Here is a 24,618-nt window from a genome sequence, read left to right as displayed (position 1 = left end):
TTTGAACAATAGCGTTACGGTTTTGAAATTTTAGTTTAGAGGCCTGGTTATAGTGTTTAAGCAATCGAGAAAAACTGTAAAACAAACAATAAACAGGACAACAAACAATAGGTAACAACACAACAAGCTAGAACAGCCAACTAGTTAGAATCTAAAGCCAAAGTAAAAAGATAAGTTTTAAGACGTGATTTAAAAGACTGGATAGACTCGGCAGTACGAATATGAACAGGGAGGTTATTCCAGAGTCTGGGCGCCACGGTTGCAAAGGCCCGGTCACCTCTCTACTTCATTTGAGACCTAGGTTGTGATAGGAGCCTGTGATTGGATGATCTAAGTGCTCTGTTGGGATTGTATAAGTGGAGTAGTTCAGAGAGATAGGTGGGCGCTAAATTATTCAGAATTTTAAAAGTGAACAAAAGAATTTTAAAATCTATGCGATATTTAACAGGGAGCCAATGTAATTTGGCTAAAATTGGAGTTATGCGTTCATAGATTCTCGTACCTGTTAAAAGACACGCAGCTGCATTTTGAATTAACTGAAGCCGGTAAAGAGAAGAGTGTTGGAGTAGAGGGAGTTACAGTAGTCCAATCTGGATGTGATAAATGCATGGATAAGCTTTTCAAGGTCCTTTAAAGGAAGGAATGGCTTTGCTTTAGATATCTGACGCAACTGGCAAAAGCTGTTTTTTTTTTTTTTACCACAGTGGAGACGTGTTTCTCAAGTTTAAAAGAGCCATCCAGGAACACTCCAAGGTTCCTTACAGTGAGCGAGAGATGGCTAGCGAGAGGGCCTAAGGCATCAGCTAACTGGTCTAGCGGAGTGTGACTACCAAAGACTATGATTTCGGTCTTATTCTCGTTCAATGTAAGAAAATTATGTGATAACCAAATTTTAACTTCATGCAAACAGTTGAACAGAGGTTGCAAAGAAGCAGACACATCGGATTTCAAAGGTGAATAAATCTGGATATCATCAGCATAACAGTGAAAGGAGATGTTGTATTTTCTAAAAATTAATTCATGGCCATGCACATGTGTACTTCAAAGAGGGCGCACGCTACACAATACATTTTATAAAATAATTGAGCAATATAATCAGCTGCATCTGAAACTCAGCAGTGGCACATGAACCAGTTCTCCACTCACAGCAAATCTCCAAAGCAGGAGATTGGCTATAATCATCTTCAGCTGCAGTCGGACATGGTGGAGCCGAAGTATGACCAACAACAGGATGAGAGACTGGCGATGAGGTTGAATTATACCCTGAGTCAGGAAACACAAGGTGCGAAGGGTAAGGGGCTGAACTTCCAAAATAAGAGCAATGCAATTGTGGATGATGCCATTCTCTTGTTGAATATGTCGCTCTAATATCACCAGCACAGCACTGAAAGGATGCATTACACTATAATTTCAAACTTTAATTATATTGCCAACAATAACTATGTTTACATTGTCATTTGCTTTGTGATATGTTCAGCTCTGCACATCCAGCCATCTTCATTTTCTCACTGTCTCATCAGTAAACTGAAGACTATTGTCATGCAGATGCCGAGTATACGTTCTTTTGTGTGCTGCAATAAAGACGAACACTTGTAGCGAGCAGATGCTTTGAATTGGAGACGTCTTTATTGGATTCTTTTCAGCCACACGAATCTTATAAACAGTGAAGGAAAAAATTAACTTACCGCCATTACTTCAACGCTTCAATTACAAAATTTTAGATTTAGAATAAAGCTCGAGTAAAGGCAAATGCATGTGAAGTTTGTTAAATAAAAGTAGTTGGTTTGCAGTAAAATTGGACGTTATTTGTCTCCCTAATGCATCACTGTGAAAACATCATTTCAGCCACACAGTACATCCTCCATAACGACAGCCTGAAGGAGCAGCACTCTAAAACATCAAGTGAAAGTGTGTTATGTCTGAATGCCAGCAGGTGAAAGGTCAGCACTACACTGGGCAGGCAATTACTGATGAATGAGTGCCAGCATGCACGTCCTTCAGGTCAGAGGCACGCGGGGGGATATAATGCTTCATCCCTGATAAGCTGTTTTCAGCCGACCCGAGGGCTGCAGGAGCACCGGGCAGACCTCCGTGTTTTGTCTTTACCTCTGTTATTATCTGTCTTAACTGGCACTTAGAGAACATTTGGGCTTTTTATCGTGTGCGCATCACCATATTCAGTGGATGGACTCAAAGTAACTGCATCCTGCTGCATGACATGAACTACCCACACTATTAAACACAAATCCAGCAACAAATTCAAGTTATTTTAAAAAGCAGGGAAAAATGTCAATGTCATCTTAGGTGGAGAGCAGACATGAAAATTCTGTGTTAAATGTGTTAGATTACTAAATCAATCAAATGCTAAAAGTGAAGACACCAAAAAACAACTTCTCCTTTTCATTTTATACCTCAGATGATTTTTTTAACCACATTTTTCTTCAGTGTTATAATTCCAGCTAAAGCTAATCAGATGAGAGAAATGTAAGACACATTTTCTCCTGGTTTGCGCTGCTTTGCTCTTGTGTTTTGTATGTTTTGCTCTCTCGTTGAGGAACGAAAGGTAGCGGTTCCACCCAAAACTGGGGTCTGCCGAACCCAGCCTAGACTTCAGTGTCCATGCCATTCGCTTCATCACCCCACCAGTATTTCAGAACCAGCTACCTGTCTGAGCAAAACAGTGCCCCCCTGACCCAGATCCAGACTTGAACATTACTCCGATCTCTTTCCCATCATTTCACTTGAACTAATAACATTCTCCTCTGTCTCTTTCCAGGACTGTGGAAGTAACGTGTTAAACTTTAACTATCGCTCTTCAGAGTCCGCTCTCCTCTCAGCGTTGCATGCCCTGACACACATGAGTCAATCATATTGTTGCATGACACATGCTTAGAGCACAGTTTCGCGGCAGTTTCTGCCATGTGGTGGCAGACATGTCTATTCATTGTCACAATAAAGCTGAAAGTGAGACTGCTGATTATTTTATCTGATTTACTTTATTCATAATGGTCGATATTTATTCAGAGCTCTGGTTGGATGAGTCTGAGATGCCAGTGATGTTGGTGCTCTGGATTGAGCTGACAGTTGCAATGTCCTTTGTATGCACTTTTGTTAAGATATTGCATGAACTGTTTTGTTAAGCTGATAGTTTGAACTTCAGTCACATCCTGATTAGTTAAAATCCAGTGTCATCGTGTCCAGATGCACAAATACAGAGCACATCATTGTCCAAATACTTTTGGACCTGTCTGCACAATATTTAAAGAAAAAACAAGCTTTGATGGATTTTGAGGTGAATTAAGAGACTGCTACAAATCAGCTCAACACTTCACTCACCTGGAAAGTTTAAATCCTTCCCAAACAAACTGATTTGCCGGTTATTGAAATTAAATCAAAATTTAAATAATATTTTTGGGGTTTTGTCTCAACAGAGTGGTTCCATGCTCTGCGTTTGTGTCCGTTTGTGTGTCGAGTCCACAGTGTTGCTCATGCGTGTCGAAGCTGAAACTCATCTTGTGTCTGTAAACATAACCCACACGACAAACAGACACAAACACAAAACATGCAACAGGCACCTTATCAGCTCTCTCAGCATCACGCGCACACACAGGAAGTGCTGCAGTGTGTCTTTGATGTGTCTAAGTGCGACTACTTCACTGCCCGCTTGGAAAAATGGAACGAATCAGAGGATTAGGGAGGCCTGGGAGTCACTGCAGGCTGTGTGTTTGTTGTGCGTGTGCACGTGTAGTCTTTCGGGGGGGTCATGCTATGTTTGGTGCACTGATTGCTGATCCAGTTCCTCTTCATCAAAGAGAAGAGGAGGAGGAATGTCACCAGCAGAGCCGGGAGCCTGGCGGGCAAATCAGGGGGGAGTTTGAGACTTGACAGAGTGATTTGAGAGGGGGCACGGTCACATTCTGGCAATTAGGAGGAGGGAGGGTTGTTTCCTATGCTGACACTGTGTGTGTGTCGGGGGGGGGAGTAAAACATAAAGCGATGGTGAGAAACCAGCAGCAACCACACAAAAAATAATGTTTTCTTCACTGCTGGCCTTTGTCAACTTTTTCCTGTCGGGTCTGCGGGGACGTGCAGGATCTTTGAGGTGTGTCGTCGAGCAGACGAGCGTGTCATCCTTCGCATACACGGGGTTTCACACGAGAGCAGCCGAGCTCTTCAAAACGAGTCCAAGTACACAGAAAAGAGGCTTCAACAGGCAGATGGTTCTGATTGGAAATCTAGTTTGAAATGAAAATACATCTTACTGTGCAGTGATGCAGACAGTCTCCGTCTCTGTCTTTGATAATCCCTCAGTGCAGGCTGTAGTGCTTACAACTCACAGCCAATTTATCAATAAAGTTTGAGTTTGAAGACTCTTGTCATGCAGTATGTAAGAAGGAGAATGTTTGAGTGTTAAGGAAAACTTTTCAAGGGGGACTTTGTGTGGTTTATTGTGTATTTTTACAATTTAAATATAAAATAATCAAATCTACAAAGGAAACGGTTTATGTATACTAATGTAATTTAGCAGGTAATATATTTCTTCTATAATTCATTTAAAAAAATGTATAATGTATATTTACAAAACATCAAAGACAAAAACAAGTTAGAAAAACATCAAATGTAAAGCAAAAAAAAAAAAAAGATAATTAGTACTGCCCAAAAGTGTTGAGCCAGCCCTTATTTCTTTAGATTTTGCAGGAAAATAGGAACTAGGTGAAGTGGTTTGAGCAAAAATACTTAGAAATACAGAATATAAGGCAAAAACAGAGCCTGCAAAAGGTCAGTATTCGTATCACTACCTTTATTGTTCATCACAGCCTGGAATCCCTGAGGCAGCTGACTATAATTTCTTGGCATGTTTACTGCATGTAAACATGGATAGGAACATGTGTAATGCATGTTTTTACTGCATTTTCAGCGCCATATGATTGTTAGCTGGTGAAAAATAAAAGCACTGACAATCAGACTTGGATCGAAGTCTGATGGTGCTTTTCCGTGTTCACAAGTCCATGAATATTATGAGGATCTCCAACATCACGGACTGAAATGCAACTGAAACCATGACAGAGCCTCCGATGTGTTTGATAGATGGTTGCAGACTCTCACTGTTGATGTGCTGCATACATAATGATGACGATTTGAACAAAAAAAATTCAAATTTGGATTGATGACTCCATCAGACCTGTTGCCACTCATTTTCGGTTCAGTTCTTGTGTAATTTGACATACCTCAAGCTTACCTCCCTGTTTCCCATCATTAATAATGGCTTATTAACAGCCATGCTTCCACTGAGACACTTTTGTCCAGAGTTTTTAAGGACATACTGCACACCACACCAAGACATACCAAGTTTTTAGCTAATAGCTCTTTGGAAATCAGCTGTCAAACTGTTATCTTTGGTATTTTTAAGATTCAACTAAAGAAATGTGAGCAAATTATGTGTTTTGGTAACAAAGAGCCTAGAGATTCAATTTAAAATGGGTTCTTTGCTAAGTTTTCAGTGTTAAGTAGCTTAGCAACAATTCCTCTGAAAATAGTCAGCAAGGAAAACCTTGAAATATCGCTCGACCATTTTAAGAAGATTGCAAAAACGTCTGACTCCTTTGAAATGAGGTGTGGCTCAAGACTATTATTTATAGCGAGATGGGATTATATATGTAGAGAGCGAGTACAACAAAACTGATCAGTAGAAAGAATGAGGGTGAAAAACAGTGGATCAAGTAAATGTCTATGAAATTTCTTAATGTGGCATCAGAGGAGACTGTGAGACTTCCAAAGGCGACAAAATTCATTATCTGGGGACTGTCCCTGAAAGTGTTATGGAAATTTGATGAGTCATTAAGTTATTTAATCTAAGAAAAAAAGTAAATAAATAAATATAATAAAAAAACAACCTTGTCCTAATTTCTTAGTGAGTCAAGTTATTGAGGCATGAATACTGTGAATAAATGTAAAACTCAAGACAATTCACTCAGCATTTTACAGTCAGCCATTTTTTGTGGTGTTTTAGGAAGTAATTCATGGTAAGAAGAATATGTAGCTCTGTTTTCAGGTGGCTTAAATGTGTAAAGAATATACTTCTTTTTTAATGTCAGTTCCATCCTGGCATGCACAAAGTTAGCTTTCGAGTTTCCCAGCTGGACTAAAACATGCTCCAGGTTTGAGGAGGAAGATTTGGGTTTCAGTCTCTGTTTGATGTGGACCATTTCGCAGGAGCAGTTTTGGGTTCATTTTGTTTTCCTTTACTGGTTTCTGGTTGTTTACATGAACCATATGAGAGCTAACCCTGCGATGAGTGGCTTTTTCATTTCTTTTTCATCCTCTGATCAGTGACATTAGCGGTCTCAGCGCTCACAAAAACACTTTGCTGTCCCTCGTTGTCCAAATACTTTTGAACACGTACAGTTCCTCCATGGAACAAAATCTGAAATGAGTATGAAATCCTTGTTGTGGTGCTAAAGGAAAGGTCACAGAGGGTCACCCAAAATTATTCAAATTCACCCTCTGAGGATCATGAATATTCACGGATCTTTTATGCCGAGGACCAGAGTGTTGGAGGCGACTTAATTCAGAACACAGCGGCTGTGAGTCCACGTGTGCAGCAGGAATACAGAGCAGAGTGTGCGCTGGACTGAAGCTAGCTCTGTCAGTTTGCTGTGGATCACACTGATCCTGCTGTTTGTCTGTCGCTGGTGTTAAGCTTCTGTTTACGGCAGCTGGGGAGATGTTAATTAAATCGAGGGCTCTTCACACCATTGTTATGCATAAGCAAAGTATTAGAATGAAATGAGAGAAAACACTTTCCATTCGTTGTCCACCTCATCTCTGCTGTAGATTACTGGTCTGCAGGTGAAAGCTACAGAAACCGACACACTGCTGATGGCATTCAGATGACTGGGTGTTGATTTAGATGCTCACAAGGAGACAAAGTTCTAAATGAAAAACCCAGTAAAAACCACATGCAATAGTACATTATCAAATAAAGTGAAATGAAAATCTGTGACTTTTAAATCAGTAACAGTTTAAAAAGAGAGCATTTGACTTTCCCCTCGATAGCAGACACATTTGGACCTCACCTTTGTGACTTTGGGGACTTACAGACTGCCATCTCTAGATTTTAGTACTCAAACCAAGTTTGAAGAGTCACATGGCAACATGCTAAAGTCCTAGAAGTAGCTTTGCTTTGAATCCCACAGACAGAAGGATGGGATTATGTTCATTGTTGTATGAGTCGGTGGAGACCAAACCGGTGCTAAAAAAAGAGGGAATACTGGACTATCAGGAGGACACTTGGGTGGGAGTCACAGGAAAGTGCTAGGATCTTGTGAGCTGGCCATGACTTTGTAAGGTCGTATCAATCACACTGTGAAGCTTTCCTGTCTTCTTTTGTCAAGGAACTCTAAATTAACAACCTTGGCACAAATATATACCTGTCAAACGTGATCTTGAAAAAAGCCACAGAACTCTTTTTACTTTCCCTGGATGGAAGGAAAAAAGGTTTAACAGTGAGCGGTAACTGACACTTGGAGTGATCATAATTAACATGTGTTTCATATTTCACACAGCTCCTGGTGGAAAGGACGGGGGTGTTGGTAGAACTAGTGTTGGAGTCAGAGTGCGTGTCTGTGTGTGTGTGTGTGTGTGTGTGTGTGCATGTGTATTATGAAGCTCAGAGATCAATGCAGCGTTTGATCTGCATGTATCTGAGTGAAGTGAGCTTCCAGAGAGCTTCCAGAGCTACCAGCCCAGGGGGAGGCTCAGCGTAACGGGCAACACCTCACTGCACCACATCATCCCCCCATCGCACACACACACACACACACACACACACACACACACACACACACACACACACACACACACAGACAGCGTTTCATCTACTCTGCTGTTTCATCTCACACACACGCGTGCGCGCGCTAGCAGCAGCGGCGTCACGTCCATCATGTTCTTGCAGGAACAAAGGCTCTGAGCTCAGACTGACAACCATCTGAAGCTGACTCTCGCTCACATTTGTGCACTCTGAAGGAGTGGCTTCAGATACTAATTAAAAGTAGTTTCATAGTGTTAACTGTTTAGACATATTTCTGCAAATTCTTCCCTGACAGTGGTCCTTAAAAAGGTTCATAAAAATAATGAGTCATGTCACAGATCTATGCTTACATTCTGACTCAGGAAGCATTCCTGTTGCAGAGCTTACAAACAGCTGGTGCAGCTGTTTCTTGTTCGAGGACTTAAAGGGAAACAAGTCCCACTCTTCACCCTGTCTCGTAGAATAAATCAGATGCGTCAGAAAACTACTGGTGTGATTCTATCATGTGGACAGGCCTAACTTTAAAGCTGGTGATTTTCACAGTGATCATGTGTGTACAAAGTCCACAGGGAGGCCCACATGGTTGTGTTTACATGCAGCTTTTTCAGAGTATTGGAAATCGTTTGGCTTAGATGAAGTTGGTAGGGATGCTAACAGAGTCGGAGGAGTCTCTGATTGATTTTGAACTGTTGTGGGTCAGAAGCAGAGCTTTACAAAGATGCAATAGTAATCGGTGCAATAATAATCCCACAGAATGACCAAGAGGTACCCTTCAGAGTTGAAAAATGCAGGCAAGTATGAAAAATTGCAGTTCCTCCAATGCCCACATGAGGGTCCAGCAATGAGTCAGTCTCCATATACTCCCATGTTAAAATGTCCAACTTTACAACTGAATTGCAGCTGGATACATATAACAGTTTTGGTCTAAAGCAAATTTCCTCTTTCAAACAACTGCTGTATACAGACGGATGATTTTTGTTTAACTCGTGTGTGTGTAGCTCAAACTGCTGAAAAGGTTAATGCTGCATGCACTCCATGGCAGGGTAACCAGCACAATACTAGGCAGGTGGTCATAATGTTATTCCTGATGTAGGCGCTCCATTGGGATGAAACACCAACAGAAAAATATACAGTCAGAAAGGTTGACAAACCAGGGTTTGCTCCTTCACTTAGAAGTTGTCAATCACAAGTCATTAGCCAAGCAATGAGATGGGCAGTGTGACATTCTCCAACTAATACTTGTTGTCACACTGGCTGTGCTTGTCTTTTATATTCAGTGACTTACACAGATTTGATTTTTTTTTTTCATATTGGGGATATGGGGTTGTTGTGATGACTACTAGATTTGTTTTGTTTACACATTGTGTTCTTGACTGTGCAATGACTTTTACACAATGTAACCACTGTATCGGGATGCTGCTGTGCACTTTTTGTACTCTGGTTAATGGGAAATGGTCATGACTATCCTGGGCACAGTAACCAGATTGTTGGATATAGAATATGCAACACTTAATATCAAGGCTAATGGACAAATTATCATTTAAAGGCTGCATAGCAGACTCACAGCAATAGGTTTTCACAGTAGAATCAAATCTCACACACAAACACACACACACACACACTCACAGTATACCTGCACCGAAGCAACATGGATTCATCAGTTAAAGCCACATGATGCACTCAGGATCTCCCACACACCTGAATTTGTGTTAAAAAAAACATGCATTTGCTCACACACCATGCAACATGCACTCCCGCTGACATGCTCAATATTCATACAGAGGAACACACACACGCACAATGGACAGACACAAACACACAAAGTCCCTCATATGCATGTGCACATTCATCTCATAGTCTCCCGGCGCTGCTTGCAGCTTGTCACTGTAGACTTGGCGTCCCGCGATGCGGACAGGTCCAGATGGTGCTGTCACGGCTGTCACCAAACCGCATCTCCCAGAATACACCTGTGACAGCTGGAACATGTGCGCCCAGTCAGAGCGGCGCCACTACAGAGACTAATTATCACCAGCAGTCCAGCCGCTGCCGCGTACACGGGGCCCGCGCCTCGTCGTCACCTTACAAGGTTGCCGAGACCGGCGACAAATCAACTGTATCGTTAGCGTATGCCAGCTTAGAGAGAGAGAGAGAGAGAGGGAGAGAGATATATTTTGTAGCCATGGAAACGCATAGCAACCATCCTGAAACTAAGTGAACCTGCATTACTGTTTTGTTTGTTTTTTCCAGTAAAGAAAACAAGAAACTGTGAGAACAAAAAAATGAAGCTTTTCTAAGAGAAAATGCCTTTCTGTCATTTACCCAACAACCTGATAGAGTTACTGGCTACGTATTAGCAATCATAAATCATAAATCATGGCACATGTTAGAGCTACAGGCTCAAGTATGTCACAAACCTGGCAACAAGTACAAATGTTTAGAGAATTTTTTGCCTATTTAACCGTCCAAATGCAAACGCTTATAACATTTTTAGAATTAATTTGAAACCCAATATCCTCTGTAAAAGTGCTATCACGAAGCTAAAATGCTACCTAAGCTAGTTCAAACATTACTCCAGTTACAGACGAAGACATAAGAGCATGCTTCATTCCAGATTTCTGTAAATCTCTCTAAAATGTCTTTATTTGGTCATCCACATGCTCACGTATCCAAATCTCCAGCTCTGGGTTAACCATTCTCAAAAACTGCTCCAGAATTATCTGCTCAGATATTTCTTCTACAGTTGATTTTTCAGGTTTAATCCATCTTGAAAACAGGTCTTCCAATCTTACATAAAGTTCACGTGGCGTCTCACCTGGTTCAACTTTCAGAGATCTGAAGCGGCGTCTGTAGGTGTCAGCAGTGAGCTCATATTTTGCCAGAATTGCCTCTTTCACTTTGGGGTCCTTAGGGACTAAGTAAAGCGCTATACAAATGTTACGGAGTATAGCACGGTGGGAAGGGACGGAGAGAACCCCCCCCCTTAAGTTTTGTTGGTTTTGTTTTTTGAGTTTGTTCTGGATTTATTGCATGTTTTCGTGTTTACTTACGGTTGTTGTGCCTATGTGGGAGGGGAGATTTTACTCTAGCCCAGCTGCCAGTGAGGCGGAGTTGAATACAGGGAGCGGCCGATTGGAGTTCCTCTTTATAAAGGGGAGAGGAAGCAGGAAGTGGTGTTGTTGTTTTTAGTAGGACTTCGGTGAAGTAAGAGAGCCCCGGAGATCGAGGACAAAGTGTGCACATTTTTAATGGAAAGGATTTTATTTTGCCTGGCCTGGTTTTGCTTTTAACGAAACGGAGGACGTGGAAAGGAGGACGCATTTCTATGGAGCTGAGAGAGGACGTGCTGGAAAAGAGAGGACGTGTTGGAAAAGAGGAAAACGAGCACTAGACTGGAGACCTCCTGTGCCCCAATAAGAAAAATCGGACCAGTTCTGGGAAGTCTAACTGCCGGGAGGAGATGTGGAGACCCAGCCTGGAACGAAGTTAAAGTCTAAACAGGTGGGTGGCAAACCTGTTTGAGGGAGCTGCAGGATTGATCCGTGTTGGTTGCATGTTCGTGAAGTGACCCTCTCTCCCCTGTTTTGTAAACTAGGCGAAGGACTCGGACCGTGGTGGTATTTGGGCTTCGGATCCCTGGCCGGAGTTGTCTTCAGCCGGTAGTTTGCCTAGAGGAAGAACAAATAAATTTTGTGTAACCCATTGCAGTGTGTGCGTGGTGGTTTGTTGCTGGTCCCTACTAGAACTCCTATTCTTTTTTTGTACGGAGGCTCTCTTAACAGCCCTCTCGTAACATTTGGCGTTTGTCGACAGGATTTGTGACCAGTATACAAACCTACCTGCCTTAGACTGATTAATATGGCGGATGAGTTATCTGAAACCAGGAATATGGTGTCACCATTTTTTATTGGTGCGCCCTGGGTACCAAAATTTTGTGGGCTTAATACGAGTTATGAAGATTGGGAGAGTCAAATTAGCGCAATGCTCCGTGCTCAGAAGTGGTCGATAGAACAGCAATGTGATTTTGTATTGAGTGCATTAGGAGGAGAATCACGACGTGAAATTCTTATTCTGGAACAAGCGGAGCGGGATACGCCAGATAAGATCTTTCTTCAGCTTAAAGAACTGTATGGGGACAAAACAGCTGTGGGTACCCTGCGTGCCATGTTTTATGAATGTAGACAAAGGACAGAAGAGCCTATTAGAAAGTTTACCTTACGCTTAAGGGAGTTGGGCCATCGCCTGCAGACAAAAGAGCCACAAGATCTTCGGCGGGCCGACCTGCATCTGCGTGATCAGTTTGTCTTGGGTCTTAGGGAGGGTGAGATACAGCGTGATCTGCGGCGTTTATTAAGGCACGATCCTAACCTCTCATTTAAACAGGTGCGTAAGGAGGCTCTGCAATTGGAAGCGGATGCGCTGCATGGCGTACATGAGGACTCCGCTTGTGCTGTGGTAAGAGGGGATTTAAAGTGGCAGGATACTTTGAATTGGAAAGATAAATTCAAAGTGGAGATCCTCGCAGAAATGAAGGAGCAAATTATGGATCTTAAAAATACCCTTCAGGAGGAGCTGAGGGAATTTGTCCGACCAGCACCAATGCCACGGACGTTTGCAGCTCCTAGAGGTGAGCGAGAAAGGCGGAACCTTAGTTCCCCTCAATATAGGGGAGGTGTTGAAGTGTCCGAGCCACCCCCGGTGACAAAGCAAACTCCACGGTTGGTGGAGCGACCACGGCACAAGTGGGATGAGCAAGGGCAGCCTATTTGTAGTAGGTGTGGAGTTAGTGGACACATGGCAAGAGAGTGTCGGGGCACTTCATCTCAGATGGCTTTAAACGAGTAAATCCAGTCGCTATGGCCCAGGTGATTGGAAAGGATGATAGTGGTCCAACCCAGTTAAACCACCCTCAATTTTTAGGGGCATGCCGTCAAGTAGAAGTATTCGTTGATGGTAAAGAAGTGACATTTTTGCTGGATACTGGGTCCAATGTAACATTAATGCCACAAGCCTGTTTTAGGAGATTGTTTGGTGAACAGGAGCCGGGGAAAGAGAGTGATCTTAACTGGCTAAAGCTGAAGGCCGCGAATGGATTGGCTATTCCTTACGTGGGCTATGTGTTAGCTGAAGTACAGGTGGGAGACATTACCTTGAAAGATATGGGAATTGTGATTTCAAAGGATGACCCCAATAATTCTAATGCCTTACCTATATTAGGTATGAACATCATCGTTCCATGTTGGGATGTGTTTTTTTGAAACCTCAGACACAGACCCAGACCTGGCCGGTTGGCTCGACTGTAGACACTCAACAAGCGTGGGCATCTGCTTTTCAGGACTGTCAAAGAATTCAGGCAGCGGTCCCCGTATCACAAGTAGGGACCCTGCGACCCGCTTACCGCCACCCGGTGAGGATCCCTGAGCACAGTGAGCAGGTGATTTGGGCTAGGGCCCCACAGACACTGAGGAAAGGACAATGTATCTTGGTGGAGCCATTGGAAGGGCCTAGTACAGTTGCCGTTGCTCGATCGCTAGGAACTGTCTATAGAGGCCGGGTCCCCATCAAAGTAAGGAACCTTAATCCTTTTCCTATTACGTTACGACGTTATGAGGCCCTGGCTACATTCTCCACGGAAAATGTCGATATTCAGGAGCCTTTTGAAGTCACGTTTGAGCAAACCAGGCCAGGCATTGTTGACGTGGGCATATCCCAGGTGAGCTCGGAACCATCTGGTAAAGCTCCTCACATTGAAGTTATGACACAAGGGCGGTCGAATCTATCCACGGAGGAGCAGGAAAAGTTAAATGGTCTCTTGAGGAAGTGGGGTGATGTGTTTGCTGCTGACGAAGAGGATTATGGCCACACAGATGTAATTACGCACTCTATTCCGACAGGTATGGCACCTCCTATTAGAGAGCGGTATAGGCCAATCCCCCCTAAAATGTATCAGGAAGTGCGAGAATTGCTGAATAATATGATCCGATCAGGGGTGGTGCGAGAGAGTACAAGTCCCTGGGCAGCACCCATTGTCCTAGTAAGGAAAAAGAATGGGGAATTGAGATTTTGTGTGGATTACCGTAAGCTGAATGCAGTGACACATAAAGACGCCCATCCATTACCTAGAATTGAAGAGACCTTGACGATGCTGACTAAATCAAGGTACTACTCCACCCTCGATCTAGCAAGTGGGTATTGGCAGGTGAAAGTTTCTGAAGCTGACAGGGAAAAAACTGCATTTTGTACTCCTTTTGGCTTGTATGAGTTCGAAAGAATGCCTTTTGGATTGTGTAATGCTCCAGCAACATTTCAAAGGTTGATGCAGAGTTGTTTGGGAAGTCAAATCACAGAGTCCGCTTTTGTATATTTGGATGATGTGATAGTATATTCACCGGATTTTGACAGCCACCTAGAACATCTGCAGGCAGTGTTTGCAAGATTGAAGGGCTATGGGCTGAAGTTGCGACCTGATAAATGTGTTCTTTTCCAGCAACAGGTGAAGTTCCTGGGTCACCTGGTGAACAGTGAGGGTGTGGCTCCGGACCCTGATAAGATTGCCGCTGTACAGAAGTGGCCGGCCCCGCAGACTATTCATCAGGTGCGTTCCTTCTTGGGCTTTGCCGGTTATTATCGGCGGTTCATTGCAGGATTTGCGGGTATTGCTAGGCCTCTTAACTCGCTGCTGGTGGGAGTACCGAAGAATAAAAAACAGAATATCCCCATAAATTGGGATGAGGATTGTCAGCAGTCCTTTGATCTTCTGAAGCAGAAACTGCTAGAGGCTCCTATTTTAGCTTTTGCTGACTTCAGATTACCCTTCCGGCTTTATACGGATGCCAGTAAAGTGGGCCTTGGTGCAGTACTGTCTCAAGTACAAGATGGGAAGGAATGTGTGATAGCCTATGCTAGCAGAAGCTTAGCACCCGCCGAAAGGGATGATGCAAACTATAGCTCCTTTAAGCTGGAGCTGCTCGCTTTGAAGTGGGCGGTGACGGAGAAATTTAAAGATTATCTATGGGGGTCTCTGTTCACAGTCTATACTGATAATAATCCATTGGTCCATTTATCGACTGCAAAAGTGGGCGCAGTGGAGCAACGGTGGGTGGCCCAGCTTGCAAATTATCAATTTGATATTAAGTATCGGCCTGGCCAGGAAAATGTGAATGCTGATGTTCTGTCTAGAATGCCATTGCAGGTGCAGCCCCAGGATTTGGTGCCTCCACGGAGGGTGGACGAAAAAGCATGGGTTCAGGCTGTGCACATTGATTGGGATCCAGGATGCTGGCAAGGCTTACAGGAGCAGGACCCCACGCTGCATAGAGTGAGACACTACATGGCCCGAGGAAAGATGCCATCTGGGGAGGAGAGACGCCAGGAGCCTACTGTAGTCTTAAACTACATGAAACAATGGTCACGGCTGGAGTTGTTGGAGGGTGTTCTGGTCCGCAGGGGGGTGGATTCCAACACCTGTGAGGCGTACTACCAAATCCTTGTTCCTTTGGAGGAACAGCAACCAACATGGAAGGCTTTCCATGAAAGGAATGGTCATTTGGGGGTGGCAAAGACACTGTCGATGCTGCGCCGTAGTTTTTATTGGCTTCAAATGGAGAAGAGAGTGCGGAACTGGACAACATCCTGTGAACGGTGTGTACGTCATAAAGGTCGTGGTGACGGTCAGGCCCCACTTAGTCCTGTTCTTACACACGCACCTCTCCAAACCGTGGCAGTTGATTTCCTGACATTAGGTAGACCGGCAGATTCATACCAGTACATTTTGGTCGCCACTGATTTGTTTACAAAGTATGCTTGGGCAATACCTACCAGGGACCAGACCGCTGCGACCACAGCGAAGATGTTGTTGAAACATATTATTCAGCCAATTGGATGCCCAGAACAACTGCACTCGGATCAAGGTGCTAATTTCGAGTCTGCCCTCATAAAGGAGCTCTGTCAGTATTATAATTGTCGGAAAAGTCGAACTACTGCCTATCACCCTCAGGGAAATGGGGCCTGTGAACGTTTCAATCAGACATTAATAAATATGCTGTCCACCCTAGAGGAAGAGAGGCGGACTCGGTGGGTACAATGTTTGCCCGAACTGCTCCAGGCTTATAATAACTCTGTCCATGCGTCTACAGGTTACACCCCCCATTACCTGATGTTTGGATGGAATGCTCGTCTGCCAGGCGAGCTGTTTATGGGGACGAAGAGACCCATGGAGTCAACCACGACGCAGGAATGGGTTAGGAGACATCATGAGCGCTTGAGGCTGGCATACCAGATGGTGGAAAAGAGCAGCCAGAAGGCTGCAGGCCGGATGAAGGACAGGTATGATGTTGGGGCTAGGGCAGCACCATTGCTCCCGGGAGAAAGGGTCCTAGTCCATACGACAAGAAGGGACGGACAGGGTAAACTGGCAGCACACTGGGAGGAAGAGATCCAAATTATAGTTGGCCAGCCTAACCCTATGAACCCAGTCTACAGAATTCGGCCAGAAGGCAAAGATGGGCCTGCTAGAGTGGTCCATCGTAATCGCCTACGCATATGTACTTTCTTGTCTTCCGTCAATGATAAAACGGGAGGTGGCGCCCTAGAACCAGGAATGGTGGCTGCGCATGATATAGCGACAGCCTCAGACCAGTGGTTACTCCTATGGAGTATGGCACAGCAGATGCCAGGGCCAGATCACTATCCGTCCTCCAACAAGTCCGCCCCTACAACTCAGGAGGGTTTAAGGAGATCTGCCCGTGAAAATCTCGGGAAGCCCCCACCTCGATATACTTAGTAGAGTGCCCGAGGACGGGCTAAGAAAAAGTTGGGGTGGGTGTTACGGAGTATAGCACGGTGGGAAGGGACGGAGAGAACCCCCCCCCCCCCCTTAAGTTTTGTTGGTTTTGTTTTTTGAGTTTGTTCTGGATTTATTGCATGTTTTCGTGTTTACTTACGGTTGTTGTGCCTATGTGGGAGGGGAGATTTTACTCTAGCCCAGCTGCCAGTGAGGCGGAGTTGAATACAGGGAGCGGCCGATTGGAGTTCCTCTTTATAAAGGGGAGAGGAAGCAAGAAGTGGTGTTGTTGTTTTTAGTAGGACTTCGGTGAAGTAAGAGAGCCCCGGAGATCGAGGACAAAGTGTGCACATTTTTAATGGAAAGGATTTTATTTTGCCTGGCCTGGTTTTGCTTTTAACGAAACGGAGGACGTGGAAAGGAGGACGCATTTCTATGGAGCTGAGAGAGGACGTGTTGGAAAAGAGAGGACGTGTTGGAAAAGAGAGGACGTGTTGGAAAAGAGGAAAACGAGCACTAGACTGGAGACCTCCTGTGCCCCAATAAGAAAAATCGGACCAGTTCTGGGAAGTCTAACTGCCGGGAGGAGATGTGGAGACCCAGCCTGGAACGAAGTTAAAGTCTAAACAGGTGGGTGGCAAACCTGTTTGAGGGAGCTGCAGGATTGATCCGTGTTGGTTGCATGTTCGTGAAGTGACCCTCTCTCCCCTGTTTTGTAAACTAGGCGAAGGACTCGGACCGTGGTGGTATTTGGGCTTCGGATCCCTGGCCGGAGTTGTCTTCAGCCGGTAGTTTGCCTAGAGGAAGAACAAATAAATTTTGTGTAACCCATTGCAGTGTGTGCGTGGTGGTTTGTTGCTGGTCCCTACTAGAACTCCTATTCTTTTTTTGTACGGAGGCTCTCTTAACAGCCCTCTCGTAACACAAATACAGGCCATTTACCATTTTACCATGACTTTAGTCTCATGAACAACATTAGCTAATTGTTATTTACTAGCTAATCTTAAAATGACAGTTCAGTAAGGAAATGAAGCCCAACAATCATGTTTTACAGTCCCGTGGTCTCAGCCTCAGATACTTATCAATTTTCTCCTTCATTTCTGTCAAACAAAGCTGTATGAAACGTTTCCAGCGGTTGGTGTCACGGTTGCTAGGCAACCTGGGCAGCGCAACGGGGGCTAGACCGTCCCATTTCACAAGCCTCTCACTTAGCGGTCTTTGAGTACGTGGCCCTTGTAGACCGTTAAGGCTGCGTACTTTAAGGCTGCAGACCCTAAATTGGGATACAGCCTCCCTGTGTTTCCTCTGTGGTCCTTGTGTTCCTTTGCATGCCACTCTATGAGTTTTGGTTTCAGTTTCATGTATTTCCCAGTTTAGTTATTTCTTAGTGTCCTCGCCATCTCCACCTTAAATAAACTCACTCCTCATACCAACCTTTGCCTGCACTTGGGTCCTCACTTTACCTCCACAAAGCCTGCCTCGCCAGCCGCGACAAAATCAGACCAAACTACCCTGGATACCTGTCGTTGACTACAATCGTAGTAACATGTATATGTTGAAAAAAAAAAAAAACTGCTTCAGCAGCAGACAACACATGAAAGTTCATTTTAGTTCTAGCTATTTTTTTAATTCTTCAGACAAGTTAAGAAGAACGTTAAAGTCTTTAACACGGTAGTACAAATTTTGACTTCTATTTCGTTTTTTTTTTTTTTTTAACAGGTTACATGGTTTTTTTAAGGTTGTTTTTTTTTTTAGTGTAATGGGATCTCGGCTGTGCTGCAGTTGGGAAGTGAAGGACTAGTCCATTAATTGGGAGTCAAATTTATATTTCTATCTCTGTCAAGGTCGACAAGGCAGCACTTCCTCCCACAGATGGAGTTTTTTTTACCTCTTCTCTTTGTCAGCGGGATGAGCTGATTGTCACGCTGAGCCGAATGTGTTTTCTCTGCTTTTTTACCTCCCTTTTTTGTCTCCCATTAGCACACTGTTCGCTCAGTCGTACGCTGCGTTTGGGGATGGCGGCGGCGGTAGCAGCGAGGGGCAGATCCATCATGCCGTGCTGCGTATGGTAATTGTTATAATAGATGCAGAGCAGTTGCTTAAGGGCTGATGTTTTGGGAAACTGTTATTGAACTAATTACTCATTTGCATACTTTGTCTTCAGTGTTTAGCTCCAGATTTTGTCTCTCTCTATGGAGTCGCATTAAAAGTCATTGAAAAGAGGGAAACGCTGAGCCGCTTTGCTGGCTGAGTGGAGTCGACTCCCAGGCCTCAACCCCCACCAGTCAGCTCCTCACGATCACATGGTTAAATCTCACCCTGTTTCCTGTTGCGCAGTGGTGTTCATCTTTTTTTAAGTGCATGAATGAAATGCAAATACACATGCAGTTCTGACAAGTATTATGTAACAGTTAAACAAATAAAACTACAGTTTATTGAAAATAACAATAATTTTTAATTATATTATGAAGCTGTTGATGAAAAAAAGGACATCACCAGAAATGGATCAGGACCAAAAAACAATCCTCATTTTCTGAAACACAATAGTCTACATCTCAGGACACACTTCTTAAATAATCAGGCCCAAACTTATTTTAATGACCTTATAGTACCATATCACCCCATTAGAGCACTTCGCTCTCACACTGCAGTCTTATGTGTTTATACACCTCTCTGAATGTAATGATTAGTTATTATCAATCTCTGGCTCTCATCCACAGTGTGTCCTAGCCCTATCTTCCCTTACCCCAACCGCCCTGCCTGAGCCCGGCTCTGCTAGAGAGTTTTTCCTGAAAAAAAGGAGTTTTTCCTTCCCACTGTTGCCAAACACTTGCTCATGGGAGGTAGTCTGAATCTGGGGTTTTTCTCTGTATTATTTTAGGGACTTCACATTCAAATATAAATTTCTTTAAGGCGACTGTTGTTGAGATTTGGGCACTATATAAATAAAACAGAACTAAAATGAATTTAACTGCCACCACGCCTGGACTTCATGTTCCTGTGGGTGGTGGCCTCACAATGCTGTGAAATCCTGTTCTCAGCTGCTGCACCACAACCCAGCTTTGGATATGTGAAAGAAAGGCAGTAAGACTTTATAATATCACCCATGTTTTTGGGACATTGCATTGTAATTTCATATGAACATTTTCAATGAAGGATTTTTTATTTATTTATTTTTTTTAAAAAAGGTTTTACGCTTCTCACCCTCAGTGAACACTACTTTGGTCACATGGTGGAAAGAGAGGGTCCAACAAACAATGTTCAACCAGCAAAAGGAGGCTAATGGTGACAATAGTTAACAGGACCTAGTGAAATATTATGTTTTGTGGCATTGTTCAGTGTTTAGAGAAGAAGTTGATGTTGTGTGGATGTGTGAAGGTCATTGCAAATGTTCAGCTAGATCAGTGGTTGTTAAACTTTTTACATCATTCCCCACATGGCAGAAAGAAATATTTCCACGCCCCATCTAAACAAAACAATGACAGAAAAGCATAGCTGCAACTTTATTTAGATGATAAATTCACAATGAATCCTTCGGTAATTTTTGTTTTAAAAAAACAACTTTCATTTCAAACAGCTATTTGTAACTTTTGTTACTAGACTGTTTCATGAGTCTGCAGCACTTCTTCAAAAAAGCAACAAGTTAAACAGAATGTGAACATTGCCAAACATGGAAAAATAAAGTTCAGTCTTAGTCTTATTAAACAAAGAAATCCAGAAACTTGTGAACAGAGATGAAATATATATAATTTAGTGAGAGTTTAATACACTCTCAGTGGCTGCAGTGAGCCTGTTTTTGACTGCAGAGCTGTGGCGGGGCATGGTCTGCGGCACAGCTGCGGGGGAGGCGGATGCACCTGAGCGGCATCCCCAAGCCACCTCGCCGGCTTAAAGCAGAATGAACTGGGTCCTGCTGTTGTTGTTGATGTGTGTAGGCTTAAGCCGAAAATCTGCAGCCGCGTGTGTAATTCGATAGCCGCAAAATAGAAGTGTACTGAAAAGTGCAAACATGACGTTGAGACTCTCGTGCCCCAATTCTGGATTTTGGCACCACTGTAAACAATGCACGACAGACCCAACCACAGGTTCACACTTTTCAGTACACTTCTTTATTGTGGTTGTTGACTTGCGCACGCGGATGCAGCTTTGATGCAGCTAATGCAACAGCAGTTCCACATGACTTTTCTGCCAGTTAACTTGTGCCCCACCTGTGAGAAGTCTCGCCACACACTTTAAGAACCACTGAGCTAGAGAAAGATGAGGTTAAGTTAGGTCATACAGCACAGTTGGAAATCATAATACTTGTCATGCAGAGAAGAGCTTTATAAACACCAGTGCAAAATGCTAGTTTATGCCTTTAACCTGTAGATTTGAATATAACAGTTGGACGTACGGCACAGTGGTTAGCACTGCTGCTTCAGGAGCGTCCTGGAGTGCTCCCTGTTTGTGTGCAGGTGTTTTCCTGGAGCTAAAAACATGCCCATCATGCCTCAGGACATGCTCACGTCCTGATTTAATAAAAAAAAAGATTTGACCAAATTTCAGTCTTTGTTGAAAGTCAACACAAAAACACAAGGCCATGAATCAAATTCTTCCACTGAACTCTGAATATTTCTTCGGGCTGATTCGTCTACAGACAGAGGAAAGTTCTGCAGAGATCGTTACATAAAGCAAAGAAAGCAACAAAGTGGAAAATAACAACAGTATATGAATAAATCTTCTAGTTTGCATTGAGGCAGGGATGCCTTCATGCTGGACCTCAATTAATTTTCTTCTCCTTTGAAAACTGTACCGTGCTAAAGGCTGCCCGCTCACATTTATAATCCTGTTTATTAACTCTTTGATCACATGTTTAATGATGTGAAATGTTCAAAAGACAAAGAAATAAGGATGCTGTATATTTATGAATCGATTCGTTCATTTCTGCCCCCTGCCTACTTCTCTCTATAGCTGCCAGCAATAATTGGCCTCCACCTGTGGGTGTCTGCCCAACAGCTCATTGGCTAATTGGAGAATGTGAGTGTACAAATCAGCAACCAGAGCCCTCCACAAAACAGACTACAAACGAGATCCTTTCTCTGCTTCTCCACTCTCCAGACTGTGACTGAGCTGCTGGTCTCTGTAGCCTTTAAGGCTTGTTAAAGATGCAATCGCTGAGCCATTTATTAGGAACACCTGACAGTTGTGTAGTGCTACTCTCAGGACAGACTTTAAGACTCTTTCTGCTAGAAAGCGGAGATTATTAGTATGTTCCTGGCACTTGTCAAGATCTTATTACTGCACTGAGGACTGCCTTTTTTTGGTTTGTTTTAAAGAAACGGACCTTTTTAGATTCGATATTCAGCAAAATGTCTTTGCATGGAGATTTTTTACAGTGTAATTGAGGCCGATTCTGATGAATAGACGTCCTTGTGGCCTTTCACGCATTAACTTGATGTGCCACACAGCATAACAAAGTATTGTGATCCTGCTAACGACCCCACCTGTGCACGGCTGTAATCCAAGTTCAGACGGACACCTCTGATGATTTGTTACGCACATAATTACAGACGAACATATACATCGCTCTCGTGCGACGCTCACCACAGTTATGCTTTAATCTACCGAGCAGTCGACAGCCTGTAAACCTGAGTTATTATTTGTTTACCACATATAAAGTGTACATTGATCACAAACAAAGTGAAAGTGCAGGCGGCTCACAAACTGCCAAAACAGCTTGCATCAGCAAAAAGAAAAAAACGGTCTAGATGTGGCGGCTGAACGAGCCGAGCCGATCACGTCCCTCCTCATTCGCTTTTGGTGACAAACTCCCCTGTCATTAACCTCTCTCTGCATTAATAGCAGTGTAATTAGTCCCTCATCCTCTATCCATAATGTTGAGTCAAGAAAGTGACGCTAATTTAGATCTAATTAGGCTTTTTGCAACGCCATTACATGGCTCTGATATGCAGAGGAGCTAACGACAGGCCGCGAGTCCGGATGTGAGGAGCTGTCGGGTGAATGCTGCGCTGCTAAACGACTGCAGAGTGACTGAGCACAAAGGAAGCCAAGTCACCGCCTGACAACTGAAGGCAAACTGCAAGTAAGCACTTCTGTCACAGAGGTTTGCACAGGAGAAACAGTTAGTCTGTCAGAGAGAGGCTGGGGATCGTGCAAGGACACTCCAGCAGCAGCAAGCAGCCGTTATAAAAACTGACAGTTCACAGTATGGATGTGAAACTCTTCCACATATACTATGCTGATTATTCAGTAATATAATATAATAAGAAACTATTTAAAAAGAAACAATAACCTTCAAATTAAACAATTTATGCCATTTACTTCCTGCACAGAATGACTCACCGAGCTGGGTGTGATTCAGAAAAGCACCCCTGCAAAGAAAGAATCACACAGATAGCAAATAAACAGATCAGGCTGATCCAAAGATCTGAAATCTGTGAGAATTTCCAAAACTGAGAGTAACATATAAGTTGTTTGTACTCTACCTAAGCACTTGGAGCGTTTTATACAGCACACCTGTTTCTTTCCACAGACTATTTTTTTTATTTGTCCATTTGGATATTGTTAAAGGTTAAAGTCCAAAGGTTTGCTGACACAGGTTCTTAAGCTTCAGCTCCACTTGTATGAGTCACAGAACTGGACCGCTTGACTGCGTTTGTGCCTTGGTTTTGGTGCAGAGGTAGTTGGGAATACTCACACGTGTCAAGTCAGCCTCAAGTGGCCATTAGAGGAACTGCAGTTTCTGCTACTTTATGTTTACATCCTCAGAAGTTGCTTTCAATGTAGAGCTATTATTTGAAATAAAAAAATGTGTGTTAAATCTGAATGTGGCATGCTGTACATATTACAACACGTTCCCTCTAAAATGCAGCAGCTGGTTCAGACTTTCACGCCTTCACTTGAGGACCGACCCAGACCTTCACGCTTCGTCATCTCTAAAAAAAAATGAGACGAGCCCAGATTTCATTCTTTTCTAAAATATTTCAACATGTATGGTTTTAAGATGTGCATGTAACTGAGCTGCTACAAAGACTGCTGGGTGGAGTTTGAAAGTGATTGCATGATTCAAATCCTCACACAGTCTTCAGAGACGCCCTGCGATCTGTGTAGAGGCACCTCATTTCTCATTTGTTCAAATTTTCCTCACCGTCTGCCTCTAACAGCCACATGCAGAGCCTTTGTGCATTCAGTGACTCGGTCCAGCAGCAGCACTTGTGGATCTGTGTGAGGTCCCGGTGTCCAGTTAGCGGTTTGTTTTTTGTCTTTTAATGTGTCTTTTAATGATGAGCCGCTGTGATGGGCTCGAGCGCTCGTCTAAATCAATATGGCCTGTACCTTTCTGTGCTAATGATTAAAGGCGATCGCCCCGCACATCCAGGAAAAACACAGGCCGGCACAATAACTAACAGTGTATCGAACTCAAAATCAAAGCGCTGTGACACGGCGTAACGAACGGCGGCTCCGCTCCAGTTAGCGGAACACGTCGTCATATCTTTCATTGTGAGTAAATGTGATTGAATGTGTTTTCTCCCTTTCAGAGACCATTAGCGGGCCCGATAGTGATCACTGGGGTTGACGTCACACTGGTTTCAAGAGCGGTGGCTGCTGCTGCTTATCTAATGGCCCACAGGAAGAAGAAGCCATTAGCAAATAAGCAAGTCTATCCCTGTAAGAGCTATTAGCCCCAGCTTCATTTCTCTGCCCACAAAGTTAGTGAGAAACACAAGATGACAACTGTCAAGGACATAATGACGGGTTTGAACTTGGCTGGCTGGAAATTTGCTTATTATTGTATGTTTTATTGTTGTACTTGCTAAATATTGGTGCCCTGTGGTTTGTGACTAACACGAGTTAGGCAAGCAATTTGTGTCTTCACATTAGTTGTTTTGTAAGCAGATGTTATTTCAAGTGCAAACCTGGGAAAGTCAGATTCAGAGAGTAAAACCTCCAAAAAGTTCACATTATGTTAGTTTGATCTCACCCTCCAGGAAACCCCTGAAGCATCTATCCAGTCTGAAAGCAGTTGCAT

The 24,618-nt window shown here is 43.5% G+C and overlaps 2 long non-coding RNA genes across 2 annotated transcripts; both read left to right on the top strand.

The window, feature by feature from the left end:
* Nucleotides 1-10,825: 10,825 nt before the first annotated feature.
* On the top strand, nt 10,826-11,514 carry LOC120740714. The gene is made up of 2 exons (XR_005697460.1): nt 10,826-11,308; nt 11,403-11,514. It is a non-coding gene; the product is annotated as an uncharacterized LOC120740714 (long non-coding RNA).
* A 5,358-nt stretch (nt 11,515-16,872) lies between these two features.
* Nucleotides 16,873-17,425, top strand: LOC120740715. Its single transcript, XR_005697461.1, has 2 exons — nt 16,873-17,219; nt 17,314-17,425. It is a non-coding gene; the product is annotated as an uncharacterized LOC120740715 (long non-coding RNA).
* The last annotated feature ends 7,193 nt before the right edge of the window (nt 17,426-24,618 follow it).

Source organism: Simochromis diagramma, unplaced genomic scaffold (genome assembly GCF_900408965.1).
Source record: "Simochromis diagramma unplaced genomic scaffold, fSimDia1.1 OVJJ01000433.1, whole genome shotgun sequence".
NCBI lineage: Eukaryota > Metazoa > Chordata > Actinopteri > Cichliformes > Cichlidae > Simochromis > Simochromis diagramma.
Note: the sequence above shows the minus strand (reverse complement) of the source record. Positions and strands in the feature narration are given on the sequence as shown.